The following is a 15,653-nucleotide window of genomic DNA, read 5'->3' as shown; positions in this document are numbered from 1 at the left end:
GAGGCAGCTTGATGGCAATTACTGTATCAGCCAGGTCCCAGAAAGAATCAGATGGCTTGCTCTGAACGGTAATTGGAGGAATTTCAATACACGGACCATAGATAAAGAAAGGGCAGAGTTAAGCGAATGAGCAAGTCATGGCGAAGCACTGAGGGATTTTAGCTTCAGGAAGCTGCCATGACTTCTGGCCGTGAAAGGACAAAGGAAGACAGCTGTAACCAGGGAAGGAGGCCTCCTCCTGCTTCCAAACCACAGGCCTGCAGGAGGCATCTAGGGACAAGCACTCTGACCTCTCTACTCTCCCTCTAATCTCCTCCAGGTACCTCCTGTCAGCCTGACCAGGTAATGCAGTCTTCTGGGGCACAAAGGCAGAGAAAGGTGGAGAGAAGTCTGGGAGGGCAAATGGCCTACCTGTGTGACTAAACATCAGCAATAACCAGAGGATGCAGTTTGGTAAAATACTACTGAAAAGAGCAACAAAAGAGCAGGAGGGACGTGGAAATAAAACTTCTTTCTAAAAAGTGAGTAAGTGAAGGAAAAATGATAAAATCTGAATGAAAGACCTGAAAGAAGACCTGAAAAAACTGAGATTGATATACCATCTTCATGGATAGGAAGGCTCAGTTCTCTCCCAAATTGCCCTACAAAAGAAATTCTCATTAAAGTCCCCAAAGTTTTTTTTTTTAACAAGCTAATTCCAAAATGTATATGGAAGAAGAACGGCTGAATAATAGCCAATACATCCTAGATGAAGGAAGAAGAGAAGAAGGAGGCGGCAGAATGGAAACATTAAAATGTATTATAGACTAGTAGTTGAGACAGTCGTACCACTATGGGGAGAGACAAATCATCAATACAAGAAACTGGAAACTTGGTTTACAAGGGTGCTGGCATGGCTGAGCAGTTGGGAAGGGAAATATTTTTCAATAAGTGTGCTAAAACAATTAGCTATATGTAGAGAAAAACTTAAGTTGGACCCCTACCTTATGCCAAACAGGAAAGCAATCCTGATGGAACTGATCCAATACATATCTGATGGACTCCATTATCTGCATCATGTTTGGAAAGGGTAAAGCCAGGAAAAGTGGTCACCTCTCCTGACCCATCTGGAGGACTTGGGAGAGAACGCACACGAGGAAAGGGCTTCTGCTTGGTAAGCCATGTGTGGAACAGGGAGTTCAGCGCCCCAAGGCAGCCAGGCAGCCAGGGCCCTCCCTAGATGCCCCCCGGGAAAGGTGGCATGAGCTAGTGGGTGGACAATCAGGTGGTCCAGTAAAGGGGGTTCCAAACCTAGAGCAAGGCATCAGAAACCATTGCCAGGTGTAAGAACGAGCTGTCATCATGGGGCTCAAGCAGTGGTGTGGCATGGCGATAAAGCCTGGCAGAGAGGACCTCTGGGGCAGAATTCAGGAAGGGGAAGGCTGGAGGCTGGCATCTGGCTGGTTGGGTTCCTGTGTGGGTGCAGACTGAGGGGAATTCCAACATAAACACTGGCTCCTGCAGCAGTTTGCTATCATTCCTTTAGAGGCCCAGTGCCAGCATCTGGAGCCCTGGCCTGTGTGTCATCTGGGGGAGGTCACCACCTGTTGACTTGCCACTGATCCTAGCTCACTTCCACAACTCACAGGCATCTACTCTCCTTGGCCTTTTTGTGTCCAGGCATCAGTTCCTGCTGGCACACAGGGGTCTCAGTACTCATGGGATATCCTAATGTACCAAGAGACCCAGACAGCTTCTCTGTATGGCTTTGCATGGATGGAATTCTTGGGAATACTAGTGATAAATAACATTTTTGAGTGCTTGATCTGTGCCAGGTACATCCTGAGCTTTATACGTATGGCCTCTCATCTGACTGACAGAGAAGTCCTACGGAGTACAAGCTTTGTCATCTTCTCATCTGCATCATAGAGAAGGGAAACGGACAGGTGAAGGGCAAAAAGGGTCACTGTGTCTACTGCCAGCAAGTACTACACCTACAATATATAAACACCTCCCGTAAGTTCCAAGGAAAAAGGAAACCCACAGAGAAACGAATGGATGTCATAAATTGGCAATTCAAAGAGGGGAAACCCAAAGCTTGACAGGTGTATGAAGGGGGTTCCAACCAGATAATAATAAGGGAAATTAAATGACAATGAGACACCACTTTACACCCATCCTGTGAGGATTAGGAAGGGGCACAGGGCCTGGGTGAGAATCATGGCAGAGAACTTGCACCGCTGGTAGGGGCTGTCTGAAGGTAACACCACTGTGCTGACTAATCTCCGCTTGCCCTCATGCCGTCCCTGAGGACACGTTCTGGAAACCTCCTGGTGCTGACCCACAAGGGGACACGTTCAAGGCTGTTTGTGTAGCAAAAGCTGGCAGTTGAATTATTTGCCTTCAGAGAAATGACTAAATAGAGGACAGATATACACTTTGGAATACAAGCAATGGGAGAAACAAAGTAGATGTTTGTACAACTCCCTGTATATGTTTTGAAAATCCACACAAAAGATAGTAAGCAGCAGTTTTCAAGACAGCAGATATCAGACAATAAGGGCCAGCAGGCGCTGGGAGACAGGGACATGAGGTGCATCCTAAGACTGAGGGGGCTGGGAGAGGGGGCTGAGCCACGACCGGGTCTCCCTAGGCTGAGACCTGGCTGGGAGCTCGAGGAGGTGAGAAAGGCTTGTCCTGGTGGCAGGACACAGGACGGGGGCTGCTGCATAGAGAAAGGACAGTGGTGTCTGCAGGGACCCCTGAGCCTTTAGCTGAGTACACATTAGTAGACGCGTGTGATAAAACTGCTCAAGGCTGGGGAAAGAGTCAGTGGGAACAATTCCACTAGCCCACACAGGGCCAGGAAGAGTTCCTGTTCCACCTGCCGGAGTCAATGTCCCACAGCTCAAAGGGCTTGCCTCACTTTTGCCAGGGATAGAGAGAGTCGTCCAAAATGACACAGAGATAAACAAATCAAGAGGACACACAAATCCTAAAACTTTATACATCCAGTGATAAGAGCTTCAGAACACTTGGCACAAAACCTGATAGACCCACAGGAAAGACAGGCAAACGCGTGCCTACGGCCAGAGATCCCCACACCCTCCCCTCAGCGCTCACAGAGCAGAGAGCAACTTTGAGGTCTGAAAGACTTGGACAGTGCTGTCAAACAACTTGATCTGCTTGATGCTTACTAAAAACTCCAGCAATAGCAGAATATGTATTTTCAATTGCACACTGGACATTTACCAAGACAGGCCATATTCTGGGCCAGAAAACAGTCTAAAGCGATTCACATCATGCCAATTAGTTTCTCTAACCAAAACAGAATTCAATTAGAAACCAATAATAAGAAGATAACCGGAACATTTCCCAAATATTTGGAAACTAAGTAACAGCTAAATAACACATGCATCAAAGAAAAAAATCAAAAGGAAATTAATATTTTGAAGTGAATAAAGATAAAAACACAGTGTTTTGTGGAAGGCAGCTAAGTACTATGTAAGGCAAACCCACACCTCCATTAGAAAAGAAGGAAGGTCTCAAATCACTGACATCATCATTCACCTTTATACTCTAGAAAAAGGAGAGCAAATTAAATTCTAAGTAAGCAGAAAATGAGGAGGAAAAAACAGGTTGCTGAAGAAATCAATGGAGTAGAAAACAGAAAGATCACAGAGAAAACTGATAAAAATAAAAGCTCATTTTTTGGAAGACCAATAAAATTGGGTAACCTGATCAGGAAAAAGAGAAAACACACAAATTACCAATACCAGGAATTAGAAAGTTTGTATCACTACAGACTCTATAGACATTCAAAGAATGATACGGAGATGCTATGAGCAACTTCATTAAGTTAAATGAAATAGACAAATTTCTTGAAACACAAATTATCAAAGCTCCCTCCAGAAGAAATAGATAACTTGAATTGTTTTTAATAATTAAAGATGTTAAAAGCCTTTCCACAAAAGAAAACTCCACACTCAAATGGCTTCACTGGTGAATTCTACAAATATTTGAAAAAGAAATAACATCAGTTCTACACAAAGTCTCCCAGAGAAGAAAAGAGGAGAGAACACTTTCCAACTAATTCTATGAGGCTGGCATTATGCTGGTATCAAAACCAGACAGACATATGGGAAAACTACAAACCAACATCCCTCATGAACCTAGATGCAAAATTCTTGACACAATTTTTAATAAACTGTGTAGAAAAGATAACACATCATTGCAATGTGGCATTTATCCCAAGAATGCAAGGGTGGTTTGATATTTGGAAATCATCATACCATGTAATTTACCATACTGATAGCCTAAAAAAGAAAAAACTAGATGATCATCTGAATAGAGGCATAAAATTCATTTGACAAAATCCAAAATCCATTCTAGGTATCAACTTTCTGTAAATAGGAATAGAAGGGACCCCCCCCCCCAGTCTGATAGAGGGTATCTACAAACAACATGCAGTCAACCCGGTACTCAGTGGTGGAAGTCTGAACGCTCTGAGCAAAGATCGGGACCAGACAAGGATGTTCCCCCTCACCACTTCTTTCAGGATCATCCTGGAGCAAGGGCAACCAGGCAAGAAGAAACAAGAGGTATCTCAATTGAAAAATAATAAGTTAAACCATCTTTATTCACAGACAGAATGACTGTCCAGGTGGAAAACCCTACAAAATTTACCAATTGGCTACTAGAACTAATTAGTGAATTTAGCAAGTTTGCAGAATTTAAGGGATGTAAACAAACCTATTGTATTTCTACATACTAGCAATGAAAATCAGAAATTGAGAAACAATACCATTTACAATAGCATAAAAAAACTGAATACTTAGGGATAAATCCAGTCGATTAATGGTGTGTTGACTCCAGCTGCTTTGCCAGCTAGATCTGTCTGCTTCTCAGAGGGGGTGGCGAAGTCTCCATCTGTAATCGGGGGTTCATCTGTGTCTCTCGCAGGTCTGTTGGTTTTGCCTTACATATTTTGACACTCTGTTGTTAGGTGTATACATTTTCAAGATCATCGTCTTCTTGGAATATTGACACCTTTCTTCCTGATAACCTGCCTTACTCTGAAGGCTGCTCTGTCTGAAATTATCACAGTGATTCCTGCTTTCTTTTGATTAGTGTTAGCATGGTATATATCTTTCTCCATCCATTTACTTTTAATCTAGATGTGTCTTTATATATAAGGTGTATTTTTAATGGGTGCATTTAAACCATCAGAGTGATCATTGATATGGTTGGATCAATATTATCATATCAACTACTGTCTTCTCTTTGCTGCCCTCATTCTTTGTTTCTGCTTTTGTCTTCTACTCTTTGTCTGACTTTTGTGTTTTTAATTGGGCATTTTATATTATTCTATTTTCTCTCCTTTCTTAGCATATCAGTTATACTTCTTTTTTTTAGTGGTTGCCCTGGGGTTTGCAAGATACATTTACAACTAATCCAAGCCCACTTTCAAATAGCAGTACACCACTTCATAGGTATTGCAAGTACCTTATAATAACAAAGTGACCCAAATTCTTCCCTCCGGCCTCTTGTGTCATTGTTACCATTCATCTTGCTTCAATATAAGCATTTACACACAGACACAGAGTCGAATCGAGCCTTGCTATATTATTTTGAACAAACTAGGGAAAACAAGAAATAACAGAGCAAGAGACAGCTCACTGGGACAAGGCCTGCCCCATGGAGCCCCACCCACAGTGGAGGTGCAACATGCATGCCTTCACACCCGCCGGGCAGGCAGGGGGCCCCTCCAATGAGGGGCTTTGCTTTGGCCTGCTGACGGACCCCCGTGTGACCTCATCTAGCCTCCACCCTCTCCTGGGCCCACCAAAGGCACAGGCTCTTCCACACTCCTGGAACTGCTCAGGGGGCTGTTTCCCACCAACACAGCCTCACGCTGGTACCTCACGCTGTTGGGTCTTTGCCAGATGCCTGTGCAGCCCGTTCGGATTCCAGCAGCTGGAGGGGACGCCCAAGGGCTGGTCTAAGTCTACAGCAGACTGTGCCGGTTCTGTTCTGCAGGGCTGGACATACTCCAGAGGAGAACGCACGTTTGCCTCCCCTCCTTCCTCAGTGCTGGCTCTTTAGGACCCAGGCTTTTGGCCACAGACACCGTGAGAGCCAGGCGGAGGCAGACACCGTTAAGGGTGGCCTGGCCAGGAGGCTGACCCCCGCCTCGGGCCAGTTCCGTCTTGCCCTTTAGCATACAGGGTTCCAATTTCCCATTGTTTTGTCTGTCCTATATCATGGCCTGAATTGTGTTGCCACCCAGCACCCCAGATAATGTGCTGAAGTCCTGATTCCAGCACCCCAGAATGTGTCTCTGTTTGGAGGTGCGGTCTTTACAGAGGTGATTAAGGTAAATGAGGTCATAGGATAGCCCTAATTACATATGACTGGTGTCCTCACAAGAAGAGGTCAGGACACAGACACACAGAGGGACGGCCACAGGAAGATATGGGGAGAGGACGGCATCTGCATGCCCAGGAGGGGCTCGGGGGAGCTGGCCCTGCCCGCCTCTGGGACTGGGAGAAGGCAGCCCCTGCCGTGTGAGCCCCCAGCTGCGGGACTTTGCTGGAGCTGCCCCAGGACACTCACACCTCATATTATTCCTGATCACAAGTTGTTTCATGCGTTGGTTGTTGGTCACTGACCTGGCGCAGTGAGATAACACTTCTCTGTCCTACCTGGCATCTGGAGAGTGTGGTCACAGCGCCCTGGTGCAGAACCGCCCTGCTGCTCCTCAGCCTCTGGGTCCCAGGAAAGCCTGCATCCAACTGTGGCCCTGGGGCTGCTCTCCTCCAAGGGGAGCTTTATGCTCCAGATTTTTACTTTTTGATCCAACACAGTCCCCATCTGGCGGGCGGTTTTGGTTGCCAGGCGGAGGGTCCCCCACTGCAGCCTCGTTCACTGGGCAGCTGCTCCCAGGGTCACGACCTGCCCCAGATCACGAGTCCCAGAGAGGGTCCCGCACCTCCTTCCATGGACAGGAGCTCTGCCCTCTGTACCAGTGCTTGTACCAGCTCTATGGAGGAAAACCACCCAGTCATCCAGGGGAAGGATGAAGGCCGGGCCAGCCCAGGACTCGTGAGTCCCGGGGAGGCACAAAGGCATGGCCTGGGTCCGTGTGGGGGGTGAGTACACACGCAGCACCCAGGTTACAGTGGGCCAAGTGTGACACTGGACAGAAGCAGCCTTCTGCTGTGTGCACACCTCGGGGAGGCTGCTGTGGGGGACCGTGCTTGCAGGCATCATCACAGGAGGGGCTGGATTACGGAAAAGGAGAAGCCAGCAAGGTGGGACGTTACAACCACGGCCTTTACGACTGACAAGCAAAATGAAGATTTCCACCAAGATAACCACCAAGCCCAGAGGCAACCATCTCTGCCAGGCAGGGTCCCAGCATGAGCAAGCCTGGGGGTCCTCTTGCAGCCTCATCCTAGGGCATGGCCCTGCCCTGCCACTGCTGGCCGGGCAGCTGGGTGATGGGGGAAGACCGGCTGCAGGCCCCTTGTGCCCATTCGGCCTCTGTGTCCACATGGGCTGGGCTGCAGCAAAGAGCCCAGGTGTCGTGGCACATCGTGAGTGGGCAGCATGAAGGAGCCATGAGGAGTGCACGCATGGGAGGGCTTCTACAGACAGAGCGCGCAGGGCCGAGGAAGCCAGTAGAGGCAAATGTGGCTGGGTTGTGGCAAGGTCACCTTCCCTGAGGGGACCGCAGGGTCCATCAGGCAGATGGCCTCACTAGTGTGTCCAGGCGGCTCCTGGTGTAAGATTGCATTTCAAACTGATTAAGTCTTGGGTAGGTGATGTGGGCTTAGCACCGGCAGCTCCGTTTGGGGCGTGTTGTCTTGTCCTAGCTGTTCCAGGCGGCTGCTGGGGCCGGCTCCCACAGGCTTGCAGGACTTGCTGCTGAATTTCCAGGAGCCAGCAGCCACTGCTGAGCACAGCCTTCATTAAAAATAATGTATATAAACTTCCAATTAGATAAATCACAGTCAAGGTAAAGGCAACAGACACACAAAACTCATCACTTGCAATTATTTGGCAGCATGGTACTTCTGCATGTGCGCTGAGCTTTGCTTTTCTGTGTGTGTGTGTGTGTGTGTGTGTGTGTGTGTGTGTGTGTGTGGCAGGCCCACGTGATCCCTCCAACTCCGTGTCCAGCAATGCCTTGGGGCAGCTTGGAAGAGGCGGCCACGGGATGATTTACACTGTGAAAATTGGCAAAAGCTACAGGTCAGGCCTTGACCCGTTTTGTTGACTGTGTAGACTTTAGGAAGTACTACAGAAATGTTAATAATGCAGATTAAAAGGAAAATTGTACCTTGTCTGCAGCTGCCACATGAAGGAAATATCCTCCCACTAAGTTCCAGAGAAGGAGGGCCCCATGGAAGCAGGCAAGGCGGTGAGCAAGTGTGCCGCCCGGCACCACCTCTGGCCTGCTCTGCACACACACACACGGGGGTGGGTTCCAGCTAGACGGAGCTGACTTGGGGGCAGGCTGAGTCCGAGGGTCACTAGGACCTTCCACCTCCCTCTCAGCAAGCTGCCCTGCAGACCACCAGGTGAGGTTACCGTGACCTCGGGCAGGTCCTGGGCTGCCCTGGCAGCAGGCAGCTGTATTGCTCTTGGTGCTGGAGCCTCGCTGTTGGTCTGCTTTCCCGGGCTGGTGCCCAGCTTCCTGGGCTCTGCTTCCATGCCTTTCATCTCACTTCTCTCCCTTCACAGGGAGGTTTTCTGTCACCCCCATTGATGGGCTGTGCTCCACGTTGAGCATGTTTCTTATTTCATTTCATCTCCATTCCAGGGAAGTTGTTTAAAAGAGAGAAGATGGGGTGGAAGAGTGTGTGTGGAGGGCAGGTTCATGACCTCGGCTCAGGGTTCCACTGCCATATGGGAGGCGCCCCCCACCCCACTGGAATGGCACTCCACTGGAGATGGCCACCTGGCCTGGGAGCAGGTGGACCACAGGTGGACGTGGGCACCGGTGCGCTGCTGATGCGGGCGCCACAGCGATGTTCGCCGGGCAATCACGGCCATCCCAGCCTCGGCTGCCTGACCGTAGTGAGCTCAGGAAGGTGCCTGCATGGCCCCTGGCTCCCAGTGCCACTCTCTGTCTGTCTCTCCCTGTCTCTGTCTCTCAGTGTCTCTCTCTTCTTCTGGGGTTCATGCCCACATGCCTGTCTGCCACCTGCTGTGGTTGACCCACCCATACAACCTCTGATTAGTGCCCAGGGCCCCCACACTCCCGGCTGGTCCTGGCTGAGGCGCCTGCCCTTCTGCACTGTCCTCATCCCCGTTCCCAGCAGCCTGGACGTGGCAGCCCCTTTCCCAGTCCCTCGGCCCCGTTTTCAGAGCGTGTGCCCAGGCTGGTGGTTGTCCACAGGCTGGCCCAGCTGCAGCACTGAAGCTTCCTCCATGCCGCTGGGCACATGGCCCGCTGGGGCAGCCGGCCGGCAGCGGACCACCATCAGGGAGGCCAGCCTGTTACCAGCCACTCATCATGCCACGCCCCGTGGGGCCAGCGTTCCACTCCTCGCCAGGGGCTCTGCCATCCACCACTGGGGTCCCGGGCCTTGGACGCAGCAAGCTGGACCGTGTGTGGGTAACAGGCACGGTCCCCAGGAGCCCCGCACGATGCTCCCCGATGATGCGCCTCCCACTGGAACTGGTTCCCGGGACGCTTTGAAAGCAGCTTTCTAAATAACCTCCTGGTTAAAGAGGGAGTGAAAACTTAGGCTCTGCGCTGCTTAGAAATGAATGGCCTCCCGGCCCTCAGAGCCAAAGCTCCATTCTTGAGGGAAATCGGCTGGATGAGGCGCAAGGCAGTCAGGCTGGGAAGAGGAGCTGCTAGGGGCAAAAAAGACTAATAAATTAGGAAACTGAGCAGTAGACTTGCTCAGTGGAACCCGAATCCTGACTGAAAAAAATGAATCTGGTGAAACAGAAAAGTCATAAAACAGTCACAACCGTCCAAACATGTGCCAGAGGGACTTCTAAAGGTAAAGGAGAACTTTATACTCAATGTCTACATGCAAGTTTGAAAATCTTGAAACTAATCATTTTCTAAGACAATATGGATAAAGCGGGCTCATTCGTTGGCTTCTTCACGCTCAGATACTTTGGGGGACCCCCTACAAGCCAGGCTCTGATGTAGGTGCTGGCGTTACTGCCAGGACCTGGGCCCTCAGGGCACTGACTTTCTAATGGGACCTACCAGAGGCAGAAAACCAAAATGAACAATGACCAGGAAGACGGGACATGGTGGCTGCACGCCCGCCAACGATGCACAGAGCAGGTCGCCTGTGTCTCCAAGGATACGCAGGGCCTGCCTTCCGTGGGCACGCTCCAAGTCCAGTGGAACATGGAGAGCTGCCCACAGCCTGGGACCAACTGGGCACATGTGAGCAGTCCATGCACATCCCTCACTCACAGGCCCAGCCCCAGGTAAAAGCACCATCACACACACCCAGTAACGCACCCAGATGCACCCAGTAATGCATGCAGACCCTTCCTCACACACATACAACCACACGCACACAGCCACGCACAGACACACAGAGGAAGAAAGGATGGATGAGAGAAACCCATAGGCCAGAATCACAGACAACCCAGGTGATGTTTAAATGCCCCTTGACAGTTGTCTCCCACCCGGCCCTCCCCGCCCCAGAGCTCAGCACCGTCTCCGGGGTCTAGAATTGCGTGGTCCACCGATATGTGGAAGTAGAGTTGACTTCCCGCTTTTGCCTAAATAAAACGCTGGCAAACAGAACGCAGCAAAGGATCAAAATAGTTCCTCGCCATAGGGGGGGAAGCAGGGCGGGAGGCAGCACGAGGGCGTGGCCGCGCGGGAAGTCGGCTGACGCAGGGCAGTAAGCGCTTGGAGGTGGGACCTCAGGAAGCCGGCGAAGCAAAAGATCTCCCCTAATTTCATGACGCTAGAACCCGACAGCCTCTGTTTGCTGATCTGTTAAACTTTAGAAGCATTCTGTTAAAATCTGGAGTAAGACGTGGATGGCAAAACTGGAGAAAATCCTAGGTCTTAAGGTCCATAAATATGGTATAGTTATTCATTTCAAATGATAATCTTTAAATTCCTTTAAAATGTCATAATATTCACACTGGTGGCCTTCCACATGATTTGTGAGATTCTTGGTTTTTTGCTATTTTTGATGCCATTATAAATACCATTTTCCAAATTCTATTTCTAATGGTTTACTGCTGACATGTAAATAATTGATTCTTTTGTTATGGCAAAATATATATAACATAAAAGTTACCATTTTCACTATTTTTAAGTGCACAATCCCATAGCATTACAGCATTCTCGTTCCCATGCAGCCAGTGCCACCCCCTACCTCCAGGGCTCCTCTGTCACCCCAGACAGAAACTCTGTCCCCTGGGCATTGATTTTGTCATTCGATCAAGGCTGTATTAGTCAGCTGGGGTGGCCGTAACAAAGCACCACAGCCTGGGCGGCTCAAGCCACAGGCATTATTGTCTCTGGTCCTGCGGCTGAAGGCCGAGACCCGGGGGTGGGCAGGGCCGGCCCCCCTGAGCCCCTCTCCTAGGCGTGTGGACGCCGTCCTCTCCCTGGGTCCTCAGGTGGCCGTCCCCTGTGTGTCTGAGTCCTGACCTCCTCTCCTGATAAGGACGCCAGTCCTCTGAGACTAGGGCCACCCTGTGACCTCATTTACCTTAATCACTCTGTACAGACCCCACCTCCAAATACAGTGACATTTTGGGGTGCTGGGGGTCATGACCCCAACATAGGGCCTCAGGGAACATGGCCCAGGCCATGACATGGGTCCTTTCAGCTGTGCTATGTGCCCAATTAGGCGTCAGGCGACAGCATTGTTCTGATTTTCCTTGAATTTCTCATTCTTGGAGCACCGGTTAGGACCTGCACCGATCTGCCCACCGCACCCGGCCTCAGAGCACAGCCTTCTGCGACTCGCCATCAAGTCAGGTTAAGGAAGTTGCCTTCTACTCTGACTTGCCGTTTTAAAAGCACGAATGAGCGCTGGATTTTACCAAAAGCCTCCTCAGCATCTGTTCAGATGCCCGCAGGATCTTCTCCTCAAATTTGTTACCTGAGCTACTCTGACGGGCTTGCCGGGGGCACTTGCCCGTGATGTGCTGTATTCTGCAGACTCCTAGGCACGCTCTTGTTCACTTTAACATCTTGGAAGTCAGGACGATGCTGCCAGGTTAGGGATCCACATGTGGAAAACGAGGCCATTGAAATGCACAAAGAAAACACGGTGAGATTCTCCTAGACCTCTGCGTAAAGGAAGGGCTTTCTAACCAAAGTCCAAATCCAGAGGCAACCCAGGAAAAGATCAACAAGTCTGGCTACATCAGAGAGTTTTAAACAACAGAGCAAAAACCCCCACAAAGCCAAAGTGCAACTCACCATCGGGAGAAAATACCCGCAGAGCATAGAGACGCAGGCTGATCCCAAGAGCCCTTCAAAGCTGAGGGACACCAGACAAAGTTCTCGAGAAAAACGGGGAAGACATGAACAATGCACAAAATGATGTAAAAATGCCCCCAAACACATAAAATATCCTTAAATCCACTTGTAATGGGAGAAGTGCAAATTGAAATGACATCACCATCCTTGTCCTCCCCTATTCAACTGGGAAAAATACAGAATTTGACAACACACTGTTGGTTAAGCTGGAGATCAACACACACATGCCACTTGGGGATGCAAGTTGGCACCGTCCTTCCAGAGGGAAATTGGGTCACAGCTGACAGGCGTTCATAGGCACCCACCTTCTGCCCAAGCGATCCCATTTCTAGGAATTTACCCCGAGGTCCCTGAGGTGCACCCCCAGTGTGCCCAGGGGATTCATCCAACATTGTTTGTGGTTGCAAATGACGAAGTGCTCGTAGGTGGGATTGCAAAAGAGTTTTGGTGAATCCACAGCTCAAGGTGCCTGGCTTCTGGGAAAAAGGATGTGGGAGATCATAGCAGACAGGGAGTGATTTCCAGGATGTCTAAGTGAGAAAAACGACAAGAGTGTCTATACTTTGCCTCCCTGCAGGTAAGAAATAAAAAAGCCACACAAGAAAATGTGCACATCTGCTCCATTGGATGAGCACTGGTAGGATGAACCAGATGCTCAGGAGCGGGGCCTCTGCCGGTTGGGGAAGCAGCCCTCCGGGAGGCGGCCCTCCAACAATGCGTTTCTGCATGGCTTGGGCGCTTGGGGCTCGGGCAGCAGTCACAGGTCCTTCACAGCCCCTCGAAATAAGCACACAGCATCAGTCAAGATGGGGGGCTCCCGAAATGCAGTTCAAACTCTCTGACAAGCCGGCCCCTCACTGGCCCCTGCGGGCTCTGGTCCACTTCTTCCCGAGGTCTCAGTGCCCGGGGCGGCTGGAATCCCCTCCGCACTTGGTTGTCTGGTGGTGGGCCTGCGGTGGCGCAGGGTGGGGAGTGGCTGCCCCGCTTTGCAGGGGCTGGAGAGGAGTCATGACCGAGTCTGTCTGCGATGGCGGGCCCTGCACAAGGGACACAGGGCCGGCTCTCTTCCCCCGCAGGAGGACGCTGGCAGGACCACGCTGCCAGGGGTGAGGCGTCCCAGCATCCACCCCAGGTGGGAGGGCAGCCTGCAGGCAGCTTTCTCGGGCACAATGTGGGGGATGCTCCAGTGCTTCCTGGCTGGGCCCCAAGAAAAGAAAGTAGCCGGGGTCCAGGGTGGGGTTGGTGGGGCCCCGCCTCAGACTGCACATGAGCAGGGGACATCTCCACCAGGCTGACCCCGTAAGGCGACCCTGCACCATCTCCAGGGGGACAGACGCCCCATCCAGGCAGGTGGGGGCCCCTGTCTGGGGTGGCGCAGGGGTTGGCTTGCCAGGGTGGGCTGGCTCGGGGGAGCCAGCCACAGGAGGCTGTGTGGTACACCACTCGGGGCAGGGTCCCTAAAGCCCCTCACATGGCCATGCACCAGGAGCACCTGCATGGGCACCAAGAGCTCCCACCCACCCCACCCCTCGGAGGACTGCATCCTGGCTGAGAAGGACGCGGAGAAGGATGGAGGGCAGGCAAAGGCCCCAGCCTGGGCTCCAGGCAGGTGGGAGGAGCGGCTATGACCCAGGGGGAGACTGAGGCTGTCCATGAAACTGGGCTGGACTCAGACAAACAAGCTGGCCAAGAGCCTCCCTAAGCAGCCAGCTGCCCTGTGGGACCCACATCTGTCCACAGCAGAGATCGGGGTCCCACTCCCCAGTGGCTGAGGGAGAAGGTGGGGGTGCATGGGGTTCTTCCTGTGGCAGGCAGCACAATTCAAGTGGGTCCCTGGGAAAGCTGCCAGAAGCACACATCCTGGGTTCTCGGAGGTGAGCCCCTCACTTCTGTGCACCCTGCCTTGTGGGGCCTGGTGACTGGTGTGGACAGCTCTCAGCTTGCAGAGCAGTTGCCAGGGAGGTGGGAGGGCAGCCCCAGGGAAGCCCCCTGCCTCCTGGCCTCTCTCCTATTAGAATTTTAATGAGGACGGTTTGCAGCCGTCACTGGGCCAGGAGCACAAAGGCCCCAGGCCCCTGAGGCCCACACCTGCTCCATCTGGCCTGCCTTGGGGAGATGAGGCGGGTCACCTCCAGCTGCTGTCCTTGTTGCCTTGTCCTTCCTCCAAGACCTGAGCTGCGAGCTCCACCCCACAGGCCTGTGGGGAGCCAGGGCCTTACAGTGACCATGGGAACTTAGCAGGCACTGGGATGGAAAGCCTTTCACATAGAGAACTACCTGCCTGGAGCCCCCTTGCCTACCACCGAGGGGCCTCGGAGCTCCTGGGCTCAGTCAGGCTTTGGGGCTGCAGATAGACCAGGCTCTGACCTGAACATGGTCAGTGGCCCTGGGGAAAATCTTCAGTTGTCTCACTGACCTTCTAGAACTTCCAGTCCTTGCTTATATGCCTAGCCTCCTCCTTCCACCCCTAGAAATGCACATTCCCCTCTCTTTCCAGGTTCAGTGGGAGTCCTGCCTTCTCCAGAAACACCTCTGGCCATCTGGTCCCCCCAGGTGAACATTCACTCCAGAATTTAATCAGTTGTAGAGCAGTTGCTTGTCTGAGGGCCTGTGGTGTGAGGACAGAATGGTGAGCAAAGCTCGGGGTGGGGGTGTGGCCAAGGAGGCCGATCTCCAGCGGAGCAAGTCCTGGTCCCTTGCCTTCCCCCTTAAGGTCATGTATCTGCGAGGTGCCATCTGCGGCTGCACCTCCTCCCAAGTGGGCACCATCTCCAGTTCTTGGTCAGGAGTCCCTCCACACTCTTCCTTGCTGTGCTTGGCCCCTGGCCTGGCACTGTGCTCATGCAAGAGCCTCTCTCCACCCTGGCTGGACCCGCTTGGACACAGAGATGTTCTAGGACTTTCCACTGGTACCTTGTCTCTCTAGCTGTTGCCACTAAGTTTGTGGCAATTTGACACAGCAGCGATAGAAAACTACACAGTAGGGTAGAACAACTGGGAAGAATTAAAGATAAAAGGATAGCAGTTGATGCAAGCAGACTATGCGGCAACAACAAACTCTAGGAAAAACACTAAGCTGTGCCAGGAAGGAAATGTGCACTGTCCACTAGGGTGAAAGATATTTAGCCACGACGGTGTAAACACTAACCATTGATACAAATAAAAGAGCTTTCTATAT

Source organism: Manis pentadactyla, chromosome 9 (genome assembly GCF_030020395.1).
Source record: "Manis pentadactyla isolate mManPen7 chromosome 9, mManPen7.hap1, whole genome shotgun sequence".
In the NCBI taxonomy this organism is placed as follows: domain Eukaryota; kingdom Metazoa; phylum Chordata; class Mammalia; order Pholidota; family Manidae; genus Manis; species Manis pentadactyla.
Note: the sequence above shows the minus strand (reverse complement) of the source record.